Source organism: Rhipicephalus microplus, unplaced genomic scaffold, assembly GCF_043290135.1.
Source record: "Rhipicephalus microplus isolate Deutch F79 unplaced genomic scaffold, USDA_Rmic scaffold_29, whole genome shotgun sequence".
Classification (NCBI taxonomy): Eukaryota; Metazoa; Arthropoda; class Arachnida; order Ixodida; family Ixodidae; genus Rhipicephalus; species Rhipicephalus microplus.
In genome coordinates this window covers 1350691-1363974 of record NW_027464602.1, presented here as the reverse complement: position 1 = coordinate 1363974, position 13284 = coordinate 1350691, and the positions used below count along the sequence as shown (strand labels likewise).

Here is a 13284-nt window from a genome sequence, read left to right as displayed (position 1 = left end):
TTTTTTTTCTGTGGGCTGATAGCTTTGAAGATATGTTCTGATGGTGGTGAGAGTGGAGCATGACGGTCTCCATGGCGCAATTGGCTAGCGTGATCGGCTGTTAACCGAAAAGTTGGAGGTTCGAGCCCACCTCGTGGTGGTGCGGCGCTTTTTTTTCTTTGGGCTCATAGCTTTGAAGATATGTTCTGATGGTGGTGAGAGTGGAGCAGGACTGTCTCCATGGCGCAATTGGCTAGCGCGATCGGCTTTTAACCAAAAGGTCAGAGGTTCGAGCCCACCCGGTGGTGGTATGGCGCTTTTTTTGTTTGGGCTGATAGCTTTGAAGATATGTTCTGATGGTGGTGAGAGTGGAGCAGGAGTGTCTCCGTGGCGCAATCGGCTAGCGCGATCGGCCGTTAACCGAAAGGTTGGAGTTTCGAGCCCACCCGGCGGTGGTGCGGCGCTTTTTTTTCTTTGGGCTGATAGCTTTAAAGATATGTTCTGATGGTGGTGAGAGTAGAGCAGGACTGTCTCCGTGGCGCAATTGGCTAGCGCGATCGGCTGTTAACCGAAAGGTTGGAGTTTCGAGCCTTCTCGAGAGAGGTGTGTTGCTTTTTTCTTTGTGCTGATAGCTTTGAAGATATGTTCTGATGGTGGTGAGAGTGGAGCAGGACTGTCTCCATGGCGCAATTGGCTAGCGCGATCGGCTGTTAACCAAAAGGTCGGAGGTTCGAGCCAACCCGGTGGTGGTATGGCGGTTTCTTTTGGGCTGATAGCTTTGAAGATATGTTCTGATGGTGGTCAGATTGGAGCAGGACTGTCTCCGTGGTGCAATTGGCTAGCGCGATCGGCTGTTAACCGAAAGGTTGGAGTTTCGAGCCCACCCGGCGGTGGTGCGACGCTTTTTTTTCTTTGGGCTGATAGCTTTGAAGATATGTTCTGTTGGTGGTGAGAGTAGAGCAGGACTGTCTCCGTGGCGAAATTGGCTAGCGCGATCGGCTGTTAACCGAAAGGTTGGAGGTTCGAGCCCACCCGGTGGTGGTGCGGTGCTTTTTTTTCTTTGGGCTGATAGCTTTGAAGATATGTTCTGATGGTGGTGAGAGGGGGGCAAGACTGTCTCCGTGGCGCATTGGGCTAGCGCGATCGGCTGTTGACCGAAAGGTTGGAGTTTCGAACCCTCCCTGGAGTGGTGTGTTGCTTTTTTCTTGGCGCTGATAGCTTTTAGGATATGTTCTGATGGTGGTGAGAGTGGGGCAAGACTGTCTCCGTGGCGCAATGGGCTAGCGCGATCGGCTGTTAACTGAAAGGTTGGAGGTTCGAGCCCACCCGGTGGTGGTGCAGCGCTTTTTTTTCTTTGCGCTGACAGCTTTGAAGATATGTTCTGATGATGGTGAGAGTGGAGCAAGACTGCTTCCGTGGCGCAATGGGCTAGCGCGATCGGCTGTTAACCGATAGGTTGGAGTTTCGAGCCCTCCCGGGAGTGGTGTGTTGCTTTTTTTCTTTGCGGTAATAGCTTTGAAGATATGTTCTGATGGTGGTGAGAGTGGAGCAGGATTGTCTTCGTAGCGCAATTGGCTAGCGCGATCGGCTGTTAACCGAAAGGTTGGAGGTTCGAGCCCAACCGATGGTGGTGCGGCGCTTTTTTTTCTTTGGGGTGATAGCTCTGAAGAAATGTTCTGACGGTGGTGAGAGTGAAGCAGGACTGTCTCCGTGGCGCAATTGGCTAGCGTTATCGGCTGTTATCCGAAAAGTTGGAGGTTCGAGCCCACCCGGTGGTGGTGCGGCGCTTTTTTTTCTTTTGTCTGATAGCTTTGTAGATATGTTCTGATGGTGGTGAGAGTGGAGCAGAATTCTCTCCGTGGCGCAATCGGCTAGCGTGATCGGCTGTTAACCGAAAAGTTGGTAGTTCGAGCCCACCCTGTGGTGGTATGCCGCTTTTTTTTCTTTGGGCTGATAGCTTTGAAGATATGTTCTGATGGTGGTGAGAGTGGAGCAGGACTGTCTCCATGGCGCAATTGGCTAGCGCGATCGGCTGTTAACCGAAAGGTTGGAGTTTCGAGCCCAACCGGTGGTGGCGCGGCGCTTTTTTTTCTTTGGGCTGATAGATTTGAAGATATGTTCTGATGGTGGTGAGAGTAGAGCAGGACTGTCTCCGTGGCGCAATTGGCTAGCGCGATCGGCTGTTAACCGAAAGCCTGGAGTTTCGAGCCCTCCCTGGAGTGGTGTTTGCTTTTTTCCTTGCGCTGATAGCTTTGAAGATATGTTCAGATGGTGGTGAGAGTGGAGCACGACTGTCTCCTTGGCGCAGTTGGCTAGCGCGATCGGCTGTTAACCAAAAGGTTGGAAGTTCGAGACCACCCGGTGACGCTGGGGCGCTTTTTTTATTTGTGCTGATAGCTTTGAAGATATGTTCTGATGGTGGTGAGAGTGGAGCAGGACTGTCTCCGTGGTGCCATTGGCTGGCGCGATTGGCCGTTAACCGAAAGGTTGGAGGTTCGAGCCCACCCGGTGGTGGTGTGGTGCTTTTTTTTGTTTGGGCTGATAGCTTTGAAGATATATATGTTCTGATGGTGGTGAGAGTGGAGCAGGACTGTCTCCGTGGCGCAATTGGCTTGGGCGATCGGCTGTTAACCGAAAGGTTGGAGGTTCGAGCCCACACGGTGGTGGTGCGGCGCTTTTTTTCTGTGGGCTGATAGCTTTGAAGATATGTTCTGATGGTGGTGAGAGTGGAGCACGACTGTCTCCGTGGCGCAATTGGCTAGCGTGATCGGCTGTTAACCGAAAAGTTGGAGGTTCGAGCACACCCGGTGGTGGTACAGCGCTTTTTTTTCTTTGGGCTGATAGCTTTGAAGATATGTTTTGATGGTGGTGGAGAGCGGAGCAGGACTGTCTCCATGGGGCAATTGGCTAGCGCGATCGGCTGTTAACCGAAAGGTCGGAGGTTCGAGCACATCCGGTGGTGGTGCGGTGCTTTTTTTCTTTGGGCTGATAGCTTTGAAGATATGTTCTGATGGTGGTGAGAGGGGAGCAAGACTGTCTCCGTGGCGCAATCTGCTAGCGCGATCAGCTGTTAACCGAAAGGTTGGAGGTTCGAGCCCACCTGGTGGTGGTGCAGCGCTTTTTTTCTTTGCGCTGATAGCTCTGAAGAAATGTTCTGATGGTGGTGAGAGTGGAGCCCGACGGTCTCCGTGGGGCAATTGGCTAGCGCGATCGGATGTTAACCGAAAGGTTGGATGTTCGAGCCCACCTGATGGTGGTGCGGCGCTTTTTTTTCTTTGGGCTGATAGCTTTGTAGATATGTTCTTATGGTGGTGAGGGTGGAGCAGGACTGTCTCCGTGGCGCAATTGGCTAGCGCGAGCGGCTGTTAACCAAAAGGTCGGAGGTTCGAGCCCACCCGGTGGTGGTGCGGCGCTTTTTTTTCTTTGGGCTGATAGCTTTAAAGATATGTTCTTATGGTGGTGAGAGTGGAGCAGGACTGTCTCCGTGGCGCAATTGGCTAGCGCGATCGGCTGTTAACCGAAATGTTGGAGGTTCGAGCCAACCTCGTGGTGGTGCGGCGCTTTTTTTTCTTTGGGCTGATAGCTTTGAAGATATGTTCTGATGGTGGTGAGAGTGGAGCAGGACTGTCTTCGTGGCGCAATTGGCTAGCGCGATCGGCTGTTAACCGAAAGGTTGGAGGTTCGAGCCCAACCGGTGGTGGTGCAGCGCTTTTTTTTTCTTTGGGGTGATAGCTCTGAAGAAATGTTCTGACGGTGGTGAGAGTGGAGCACGACTGTCTCCGAGGGGCAATTGGCTAGCGCGATCGGCTGTTAACCGAAAGGTTGGATGTTCGAGCCCACCTGATGGTGGTGTGGCGCTTTTTTTCTTTGGGCTGATAGCTTTGAAGATATGTTCTTATGGTGGTGAGAGTGGAGCAGGACTGTCTCCGTGGCGCAATTGGCTAGCGCGATCGGCTGTTAACCGAAAAGTTGGAGGTTCGAGCCTACCCGGTGGTTGTGCGGCGCTTTTTTTCTGTGGGCTGATGGCTTTGAAGATATGTTCTGATGGTGGTGAGAGTGGAGCATGACTGTCTCCATGGCGCAATTGGCTAGCGTGATCGGCTGTTAACCGAAAAGTTGGAGGTTCAATCCCACCTCGGGGTGGTGCGGCGCTTTTTTTTCTTTAGGCTGATAGCTTTGAAGATATGTTCTGATGGTGGTGAGAGTGGAGCAGGAATGTCTCCGTGGCGCAATTGGCTAGCGCGATCGGCCGTTAACCGAAAGGTTGGAGTTTCGAGCCCACCCGGCGGTGGTGCGGCGCTTTTTTTTCTTTGGGCTGATAGCTTTAAAGATATGTTCTGATGGTGGTGAGAGTAGAGCAGGACTGTCTCCGTGGCGCAATTGGCTAGCGCGATCGGCTGTTAACCGAAAGGTTGGAGTTTCGAGCCTTCTCGAGAGAGGTGTCTTGCTTTTTTCTTTGTGCTGATAGCTTTGAAGATATGTTCTGATGGTGGTGAGAGTGGAGCTGGACTGTCTCCATGGCGCAATTGGCTAGCGCGATCGGCTGTTAACCAAAAGGTCGGAGGTTCGAGCCAACCCGGTGGTGGTATGGCGGTTTCTTTTGGGCTGATAGCTTTGAAGAAATGTTCTGATGGTGGTGAGATTGGAGCAGGACTGTCTCCGTGGTGCAATTGGCTAGCGCGATCGGCTGTTATCCGAAAGGTTGGAGTTTCGAGCCCACCCGGCGGTGGTGCGACGCTTTTTTTTTTGGGCTGATAGCTTTGAAGATATGTTCTGATGGTGGTGAGAGTAGAGCAGGACTGTCTCCGTGGCGAAATTGGCTAGCGCGATCGGCTGTTAACCGAAAGGTTGGAGGTTCGAGCCCACCCGGTGGTGGTGCGGTGCTTTTTTTTCTTTGGGCTGATAGCTTTGAAGATATGTTCTGATGGTGGTGAGAGGGGGCAAGACTGTCTCCGTGGCGCGTTGGGCTAGCGCGATCGGCTGTTGACCGAAAGGTTGGAGTTTCGAACCCTCCCTGGAGTGGTGTGTTGCTTTTTTCTTGGCGCTGATAGCTTTTAGGATATGTTCTGATGGTGGTGAGAGTTGGGCAAGACTGTCTCCGTGGCGCAATGGGCTAGCGCGATCGGCTGTTAACTGAAAGGTTGGAGGTTCGAGCCCACCCGGTGGTGGTGCAGCGCTTTTTTTTCTTTGCGCTGACAGCTTTGAAAATATGTTCTGATGATGGTGAGAGTGGAGCAAGACTGCTTCCGTGGCGCAATGGGCTAGCGCGATCGGCTGTTAACCGATAGGTTGGAGTTTCGAGCCCTCCCGGGAGTGGTGTGTTGCTTTTTTTCTTTGCGGTAATAGCTTTGAAGATATGTTCTGATGGTGGTGAGAGTGGAGCAGGATTGGCTTCGGGGTGGAAATTTCTAGCGCGATCGGCTGTTAACCGAAAGGTTGGAGGTTCGAGCCCAACCGATGGTGGTGCGGCGCTTTTTTTTCTTTGGGGTGATAGCTCTGAAGAAATGTTCTGACGGTGGTGAGAGTGAAGCCGGACTGTCTCCGTGGCGCAATTGGCTAGCGTTATCGGCTGTTATCCGAAAAGTTGGAGGTTCGAGGCCACCCGTTGGTGGTGCGGCGCTTTTTTTTCTTTTGTCTGATAGCTTTGTAGATATGTTCTGATGGTGATGAGAGTGGAGCAGAATTCTCTCCGTGGCGCAATCGGCTAGCGTGATCGGCTGTTAACCGAAAAGTTGGTAGTTCGAGCCCACCCTGTGGTGGTATGCCGCTTTTTTTTCTTTGGGCTGATAGCTTTGAAGATATGTTCTGATGGTGGTGAGAGTGGAGCAGGACTGTCTCCATGGCGCAATTGGCTAGCGCGATCGGCTGTTAACCGAAAGGTTGGAGTTTCGAGCCCAACCGGTGGTGGGGCGGCGCTTTTTTTTCTTTGGGCTGATAGCTTTGAAGATATGTTCTGATGGTGGTGAGAGTAGAGCAGGACTGTCTCCGTGGCGCAATTGGCTAGCGCGATCGGCTGTTAACCGAAAGCTTGGAGTTTCGAGCCCCCTCTGGAGTGGTGTTTGCTTTTTTCTTTGCGCTGATAGCTTTGAAGATATGTTCAGATGGTGGTGAGAGTGGAGCACGACTGTCTCCTTGGCGCAGTTGGCTAGCGCGATCGGCTGTTAACCAAAAGGTTGGAAGTTCGAGACCACCCGGTGACGCTGGGGCGCTTTTTTTATTTGTGCTGATAGCTTTGAAGATATGTTCTGATGGTGGTGAGAGTGGAGCAGGACTGTCTCCGTGGTGCCATTGGCTGGCGCGATTGGCCGTTAACCGAAAGGTTGGAGGTTCGAGCCAGCCCGGTGGTGGTGCGGTGCTTTTTTTGTTTGGGCTGATAGCTTTGAAGATATATATGTTCTGATGGTGGTGAGAGTGGAGCAGGACTGTCTCCGTGGCGCAATTGGCTTGGGCGATCGGCTGTTAACCGAAAGGTTGGAGGTTCGAGCCCACACGGTGGTGGTGCGGCGCTTTTTTTCTGTGGGCTGATAGCTTTGAAGATATGTTCTGATGGTGGTGAGAGTGGAGCACGACTGTCTCCGTGGCGCAATTGGCTAGCGTGATCGGCTGTTAACCGAAAAGTTGGAGGTTCGAGCACACCCGGTGGTGGTACGGCGCTTTTTTTTCTTTGGGCTGATAGCTTTGAAGATATGTTTTGATGGTGGCGGAGAGCGGAGCAGGACTGTCTCCATGGGGCAATTGGCTAGCGCGATCGGCTGTTAACCGAAAGGTTGGAGGTTCGAGCACATCCGGTGGTGGTGCGGTGCTTTTTTTCTTTGGGCTGATAGCTTTGAAGATATGTTCTGATGGTGGTGAGAGGGGAGCAAGACTGTCTCCGTGGCGCAATCGGCTAGCGCGATCAGCTGTTAACCTAAAGGTTGGAGGTTCGAGCCCACCCGGTGGTGGTGCGGCGCTTTTTTTTCTTTTGTCTGATAGCTTTGTAGATATGTTCTGATGGTGGTGAGAGTGGAGCAGAATTCTCTCCGTGGCGCAATCGGCTAGCGTGATCGGCTGTTAACCGAAAAGTTGGTAGTTCGAGCCCAGCCTGTGGTGGTATGCCGCTTTTTTTTCTTTGGGCTGATAGCTTTGAAGATATGTTCTGATGGTGGTGAGAGTGGAGCAGGACTGTCTCCATGGCGCAATTGGCTAGCGCGATCGGCTGTTAACCGAAAGGTTGGAGTTTCGAGCCCAACCGGTGGTGGTGCGGCGCTTTTTTTTCTTTGGGCTGATAGCTTTGAAGATATGTTCTGATGGTGGTGAGAGTAGAGCAGGACTGTCTCCGTGGCGCAATTGGCTAGCGCGATCGGCTGTTAACCGAAAGCTTGGAGTTTCGAGCCCTCCCTGGAGTGGTGTTTGCTTTTTTTCTTTGCGCTGATAGCTTTGAAGATATGTTCAGATGGTGGTGAGAGTGGAGCACGACTGTCTCCTTGGCGCAGTTGGCTAGCGCGATCGGCTGTTAACCAAAAGGTTGGAAGTTCGAGACCACCCGGTGACGCTGGGGCGCTTTTTTTATTTGTGCTGATAGCTTTGAAGATATGTTCTGATGGTGGTGAGAGTGGAGCAGGACTGTCTCCGTGGTGCCATTGGCTGGCGCGATTGGCCGTTAACCGAAAGGTTGGAGGTTCGAGCCCACCCGGTGGTGGTGCGGTGCTTTTTTTTGTTTGGGCTGATAGCTTTGAAGATATATATGTTCTGATGGTGGTGAGAGTGGAGCAGGACTGTCTCCGTGGCGCAATTGGCCTGGGCGATCGGCTAATAACCGAAAGGTTGGAGGTTCGAGCCCACACGGTGGTGGTGCGGCGCTTTTTTTCTGTGGGCTGATAGCTTTGAAGATATGTTCTGATGGTGGTGAGAGTGGAGCACGACTGTCTCCTTGGCGCAATTGGCTAGCGTGATCGGCTTTTAACCGAAAAGTTGGAGGTTCGAGCACACCCGGTGGTGGTACGGCGCTTTTTTTTCTTTGGGCTGATAGCTTTGAAGATATGTTTTGATGGTGGTGGAGAGCGGAGCAGGACTGTCTCCATGGGGCAATTGGCTAGCGCGATCGGCTGTTAACCGAAAGGTTGGAGGTTCGAGCCCACCTGGTGGTGGTGCAGCGCTTTTTTTTCTTTGCGCTGATAGCTTTGAAGATATGTTCTGATGATGGTGAGAGTGGAGCAAGACTGCCTCCGTGGCGCAATGGGCTAGCGCGATCGGCTGTTAACCGAAAGGTTGGAGTCTCGAGCCCTCCCAGGAGTGGTGTGTTGCTTTTTTCTTTGCGGTAATAGCTTTGAAGATATGTTCTGATGGTGGTGAGAGTGGAGCAGGACTGTCTCCATGGCGCAATTGGCTAGCGCGATCGGCTGTTAACCAAAAGGTCGGAGGTTCGAGCCCACCCGGTGGTGGTGCAGCGCTTTTTTTTCTTTGGGCTGATAGCTCTGAAGAAATGTTCTGACGGTGGTGAGAGTGGAGCAGGACAGTCTGCGAAGCGCAATTGGCTAGCGCGATCGGCTGTTAACCGAAAAGTTGGAGGTTCGGGCTCTCCCGGTGGTGGTGCGGCGCTTTTTTTTCTGTGGGCTGATAGCTTTGAAGTTATGTTCTGATGGTTGTGAGAGTAGAGTAAGACTGTCTCCGTGGCGCAATTGGCTAGCGTGATCGGCTGTTAACCGGAAAGTTTGACGTTCAAGCCCTGCCGGGAGTGGTGTTTTGCTTTTTTCTTTGCGGTAATAGCTTTGAAGATATGTTCTGATGGTGGTGAAAGTGAAGCAGGACTGTCTTCGTGGCGCAATTGGCTAGCGCGATCGGCTGTTAACCGAAAGGTCAGAGGTTCGAGCCAAACCGGTGGTAGTGCAGCGCTTTTTTTTTCTTTGGGGTGATAGCTCTGAAGAAATGTTCTGACGATGGTGAGAGGGGAGCACGACTGTCTCCGTGGGGCAATTGGCTGGCGCGATCGGCTGTTAACTGAAAGGTTGGAGGTTCGAGCCCACCCGGTGGTGGTGCAGCGCTTTTTTTTTCTTTGGGCTGATAGCTCTGAAGAAATGTTCTGACGGTGGTGAGAGTGGAGCAGGACTGTCTCCGTGGCGCAATTGGCTAGCGTGATCGGCTGTTAACCGGAAAGTTGGAGGTTCTTGCCCACCTGGTGGTGGTGTGGCGCTTTTTTTTCTTTGGGCTGATAGCTTTGAAGATATGTTCTGATGGTGGTAAGAGTGGAGCAGGACTGTCTGCGTGGCGCAATTGGCTAGCGCGATCGGCTGTTAACCAAAAGGTCGGAGGTTCGAGCCCACCCAGTGGTGGTGCGGCGCTTTTTTTTCTTCGGGCTGATAGCTTTGATGATATGTTCTTATGGTGGTGAGAGTGGAGCAGGACTGTCTCCATGGCGCAATTGGCTAGCGCGATCGGCTGTTAACCGAAAGGTTGGAAGTTCGAGACCACCCGGTGACGCTGGGGCGCTTTTTTTATTTGTGCTGATAGCTTTGAAGATATGTTCTGATGGTGGTGAGAGTGGAGCAGGACTGTCTCCGTGGTGCCATTGGCTGGCGCGATTGGCCGTTAACCGAAAGGTTGGAGGTTCGAGCCAGCCCGGTGGTGGTGCGGTGCTTTTTTTTGTTTGGGCTGATAGCTTTGAAGATATATATGTTCTGATGGTGGTGAGAGTGGAGCAGGACTGTCTCCGTGGCGCAATTGGCTTGGGCGATCGGCTGTTAACCGAAAGGTTGGAGGTTCGAGCCCACACGGTGGTGGTGCGGCGCTTTTTTTCTGTGGGCTGATAGCTTTGAAGATATGTTCTGATGGTGGTGAGAGTGGAGCACGACTGTCTCCGTGGCGCAATTGGCTAGCGTGATCGGCTGTTAACCGAAAAGTTGGAGGTTCGAGCACACCCGGTGGTGGTACGGCGCTTTTTTTTCTTTGGGCTGATAGCTTTGAAGATATGTTTTGATGGTGGTGGAGAGCGGAGCAGGACTGTCTCCATGGGGCAATTGGCTAGCGCGATCGGCTGTTAACCGAAAGGTTGGAGGTTCGAGCACATCCGGTGGTGGTGCGGTGCTTTTTTTCTTTGGGCTGATAGCTTTGAAGATATGTTCTGATGGTGGTGAGAGGGGAGCAAGACTGTCTCCGTGGCGCAATCGGCTAGCGCGATCAGCTGTTAACCTAAAGGTTGGAGGTTCGAGCCCACCCGGTGGTGGTGCGGCGCTTTTTTTTCTTTTGTCTGATAGCTTTGTAGATATGTTCTGATGGTGGTGAGAGTGGAGCAGAATTCTCTCCGTGGCGCAATCGGCTAGCGTGATCGGCTGTTAACCGAAAAGTTGGTAGTTCGAGCCCAGCCTGTGGTGGTATGCCGCTTTTTTTTCTTTGGGCTGATAGCTTTGAAGATATGTTCTGATGGTGGTGAGAGTGGAGCAGGACTGTCTCCATGGCGCAATTGGCTAGCGCGATCGGCTGTTAACCGAAAGGTTGGAGTTTCGAGCCCAACCGGTGGTGGTGCGGCGCTTTTTTTTCTTTGGGCTGATAGCTTTGAAGATATGTTCTGATGGTGGTGAGAGTAGAGCAGGACTGTCTCCGTGGCGCAATTGGCTAGCGCGATCGGCTGTTAACCGAAAGCTTGGAGTTTCGAGCCCTCCCTGGAGTGGTGTTTGCTTTTTTTCTTTGCGCTGATAGCTTTGAAGATATGTTCAGATGGTGGTGAGAGTGGAGCACGACTGTCTCCTTGGCGCAGTTGGCTAGCGCGATCGGCTGTTAACCAAAAGGTTGGAAGTTCGAGACCACCCGGTGACGCTGGGGCGCTTTTTTTATTTGTGCTGATAGCTTTGAAGATATGTTCTGATGGTGGTGAGAGTGGAGCAGGACTGTCTCCGTGGTGCCATTGGCTGGCGCGATTGGCCGTTAACCGAAAGGTTGGAGGTTCGAGCCCACCCGGTGGTGGTGCGGTGCTTTTTTTTGTTTGGGCTGATAGCTTTGAAGATATATATGTTCTGATGGTGGTGAGAGTGGAGCAGGACTGTCTCCGTGGCGCAATTGGCCTGGGCGATCGGCTAATAACCGAAAGGTTGGAGGTTCGAGCCCACACGGTGGTGGTGCGGCGCTTTTTTTCTGTGGGCTGATAGCTTTGAAGATATGTTCTGATGGTGGTGAGAGTGGAGCACGACTGTCTCCTTGGCGCAATTGGCTAGCGTGATCGGCTGTTAACCGAAAAGTTGGAGGTTCGAGCACACCCGGTGGTGGTACGGCGCTTTTTTTTCTTTGGGCTGATAGCTTTGAAGATATGTTTTGATGGTGGTGGAGAGCGGAGCAGGACTGTCTCCATGGGGCAATTGGCTAGCGCGATCGGCTGTTAACCGAAAGGTTGGAGGTTCGAGCCCACCTGGTGGTGGTGCAGCGCTTTTTTTTCTTTGCGCTGATAGCTTTGAAGATATGTTCTGATGATGGTGAGAGTGGAGCAAGACTGCCTCCGTGGCGCAATGGGCTAGCGCGATCGGCTGTTAACCGAAAGGTTGGAGTCTCGAGCCCTCCCAGGAGTGGTGTGTTGCTTTTTTCTTTGCGGTAATAGCTTTGAAGATATGTTCTGATGGTGGTGAGAGTGGAGCAGGACTGTCTCCATGGCGCAATTGGCTAGCGCGATCGGCTGTTAACCAAAAGGTCGGAGGTTCGAGCCCACCCGGTGGTGGTGCAGCGCTTTTTTTTCTTTGGGCTGATAGCTCTGAAGAAATGTTCTGACGGTGGTGAGAGTGGAGCAGGACAGTCTGCGAAGCGCAATTGGCTAGCGCGATCGGCTGTTAACCGAAAAGTTGGAGGTTCGGGCTCTCCCGGTGGTGGTGCGGCGCTTTTTTTTCTGTGGGCTGATAGCTTTGAAGTTATGTTCTGATGGTTGTGAGAGTAGAGTAAGACTGTCTCCGTGGCGCAATTGGCTAGCGTGATCGGCTGTTAACCGGAAAGTTTGACGTTCAAGCCCTGCCGGGAGTGGTGTTTTGCTTTTTTCTTTGCGGTAATAGCTTTGAAGATATGTTCTGATGGTGGTGAAAGTGAAGCAGGACTGTCTTCGTGGCGCAATTGGCTAGCGCGATCGGCTGTTAACCGAAAGGTCAGAGGTTCGAGCCAAACCGGTGGTAGTGCAGCGCTTTTTTTTTCTTTGGGGTGATAGCTCTGAAGAAATGTTCTGACGATGGTGAGAGGGGAGCACGACTGTCTCCGTGGGGCAATTGGCTGGCGCGATCGGCTGTTAACTGAAAGGTTGGAGGTTCGAGCCCACCCGGTGGTGGTGCAGCGCTTTTTTTTTCTTTGGGCTGATAGCTCTGAAGAAATGTTCTGACGGTGGTGAGAGTGGAGCAGGACTGTCTCCGTGGCGCAATTGGCTAGCGTGATCGGCTGTTAACCGGAAAGTTGGAGGTTCTTGCCCACCTGGTGGTGGTGCGGCGCTTTTTTTTCTTTGGGCTGATAGCTTTGAAGATATGTTCTGATGGTGGTAAGAGTGGAGCAGGACTGTCTGCGTGGCGCAATTGGCTAGCGCGATCGGCTGTTAACCAAAAGGTCGGAGGTTCGAGCCCACCCAGTGGTGGTGCGGCGCTTTTTTTTCTTCGGGCTGATAGCTTTGATGATATGTTCTTATGGTGGTGAGAGTGGAGCAGGACTGTCTCCATGGCGCAATTGGCTAGCGCGATCGGCTGTTAACCAAAAGGTTGGAGTTTCGAGCCCAACCGGTGGTGGCGCGGCGCTTTTTTTTCTTTGGGCTGATAGATTTGAAGATATGTTCTGATGGTGGTGAGAGTAGAGCAGGACTGTCTCCGTGGCGCAATTGGCTAGCGCGATCGGCTGTTAACCGAAAGCCTGGAGTTTCGAGCCCTCCCTGGAGTGGTGTTTGCTTTTTTCCTTGCATGATAGCTTTGAAGATATGTTCAGATGGTGGTGAGAGTGGAGCACGACTGTCTCCTTGGCGCAGTTGGCTAGCGCGATTGGCTGTTAACCAAAAGGTTGGAAGTTCGAGACCACCCGGTGACGCTGGGGCGCTTTTTTTATTTGTGCTGATAGCTTTGAAGATATGTTCTGATGGTGGTGAGAGTGGAGCAGGACTGTCTCCGTGGTGCCATTGGCTGGCGCGATTGGCCGTTAACCGAAAGGTTGGAGGTTCGAGCCCACCCGGTGGTGGTGCGGTGCTTTTTTTTTTGTTTGGGCTGATAGCTTTGAAGATATATATGTTCTGATGGTGGTGAGAGTGGAGCAGGACTGTCTCCGTGGCGCAATTGGCTTGGGCGATCGGCTGTTAACCGAAAGGTTGGAGGTTCGAGCCCACACGGTGGT

The 13284-nt window shown here is 52.5% G+C and overlaps 2 non-coding genes across 2 annotated transcripts; both read left to right on the top strand.

Annotated features, from left to right (window-relative positions):
• The first annotated feature begins 1388 nt into the window (after nt 1-1388).
• Nucleotides 1389-1462, top strand: TRNAN-GUU (transfer RNA asparagine (anticodon GUU)). The gene has a single exon. It is a non-coding gene; the product is annotated as a tRNA-Asn (tRNA).
• A 3759-nt stretch (nt 1463-5221) lies between these two features.
• TRNAN-GUU (transfer RNA asparagine (anticodon GUU)) lies at nt 5222-5295 on the top strand. Its single transcript has one exon. It is a non-coding gene; the product is annotated as a tRNA-Asn (tRNA).
• The last annotated feature ends 7989 nt before the right edge of the window (nt 5296-13284 follow it).